The following is a 2022-nucleotide window of genomic DNA, read 5'->3' as shown; positions in this document are numbered from 1 at the left end:
AATGATTGATATGATTATATGGTTCTTTTCCTTTGTTTTATTTATGTGGTGGATGACATTGATTGTTTTTCTAATGCTGCATCATCCTTGCATACATGATAGGAACCCTACTTTACATAATGTATTATTTTTTTGATATGTTGTTGGAGTCCATTATCTAGGATTTGGTTGAAAATTTTTGCATCTGTATTCATGAGGGATATTGGTCTCTAATGTTCCTTTTTAGTAATGTCTTTGCTTGATTTTGGTATCAAGGTTATGCTTGTTTTGTAAAAATGAATTTGGGAGGATTCCATCCTTTTCCATGTTCTGGAATAGTGCGAGTAGGATTGGTGTCAGTTCTTCTCTGAATGTTTGGTAGAATTCTCCAGTGAAACCATCTAGGCCAAGACTTTTTTTTGTTGGTAATTTTTTTTTAATGACCTGTTCAATTTCTTCTGTTATGGATTTGTTCAAATTTTCCAACTCATTGTGTGTTAGTTTAGGTAAGTAGTGTGTTTCTAGAATCTCTCCATTTCTTCTAGGTTTTCAAATTTGTTGGAGTAAAATTCTTCATAGTATCCTGATATCCTTTTCATTTCAGTTGGTTCTGTTGTAGAATCACCCATTTCATTTCTTATTTTTCTTATTTCCATCTTCTTCTTTTCCTTTGTTTACTTTGGTAGTTATTTGTCATGTTTATTAATCATTTCCAAAAACCTACTTCTGTGTTGATTTTTTCTGTTGTCTATTTTGTGTTTCATTTATTTCTGCTCAAATGTTTATTATTTATTTTCTTGTGGTGATTCTAGGCTTTTATTTTATTTTTTTGCTGCTCTTTTTCTAATTGTTGGAGATGGTGGATTAAGGTGTTGATTTTGGCTCTTCTTTTTTGACATGTGCATTTATTGCTATAAAATGCCGTCTGATCACTGATTTTGCTGTGTCCCAAAGATTTTAGTATGTTATGTTTTCATTCTCATTTGCTTGGACAAAATTTTTAATTTCCTTTTTTATTTTTTCTCTTACCCAATAGTTTTTAAGAAGGGTGTTATTCCATTTCCACGTGTTTACTCTTTTTCCATTGATCTTCCTATTGTTGATTTCTGATTTTATAGCATTGTGATCTGAGACGGTGCTTTGCAGTATTTCAGTGATTTCAAATTTATTGAGGCTTGCTTTGTGGCCTAACATGTGGTCTATCCTGGAACGTGGTCCTGTGTGATAGAAAAAGAAAATGTATATTGTGCTGTTGTTGGGTGAAGTGCTCTATAGGTGTCTAGTTGGTTGATTGTATTGTTTCCTTCTTGTGCATCTTTGTTGAGTCCTTTCTAGTTGTTTTATCTTTTCTTGAAAGTAGTGTAATGAAATCTCTTACTGTTAGTGGAATCACCTGTTTGTCTTTTCTTTTCTGTTAAAGTCTGAGTTACATACATATTTTGGGGCTCTTTCATTGGATGCATAGGTGTTTTTTTATGGTTCTGTCTGCTTGTTTAATTGATCATTTAATCATTATGTAATGTCCTTCCTTATCTCACATGGTGGTTCTTGTCTTAATATCTATTTTATCAGAAATTAATATTGCCACCCTTTCTCTTTTTTGATTGTCATTTGCTTGATATATCTTTTTCCACCCTTTGATTTTTAATCTGTTTTTGTCTTTGTGTCTTAGGTAGGTCTCTTGTAGACAGCATATTGATGGGTTATGTTTTCTTAACCAGTTTGCAACTTTCCATCTCTTGAATGGTGTATTTAATCCATTTATATCCAATGTAATTATCAACAAGTATGTATTTATTGCTTTCATTTTGTCATGTGTTATTTCTTGATGTTGCTGATTCATTTGCTACATATCATTTTCTGTGCTTAGCTCATTTTGTTCATGAATTGTATTATTTCCTTTGTGGCTATTGTTTTTTCTCTTTTTCTTTATTGTGATTTGGGTGAAGATTTACAGAGCAAATTCACTTTCCATACAGAAGTTCACATATACTTTGTCTTATGTCATTGTCCACAGTTTACCACAATGCAACAGCTCCCCTC

The sequence above is a fragment of the Orycteropus afer genome, unplaced genomic scaffold (assembly GCF_000298275.1).
Source record: "Orycteropus afer afer isolate SDZICR_OR568_19922 unplaced genomic scaffold, OryAfe1.0 scaffold00710, whole genome shotgun sequence".
In the NCBI taxonomy this organism is placed as follows: domain Eukaryota; kingdom Metazoa; phylum Chordata; class Mammalia; order Tubulidentata; family Orycteropodidae; genus Orycteropus; species Orycteropus afer.
Note: the sequence above shows the minus strand (reverse complement) of the source record.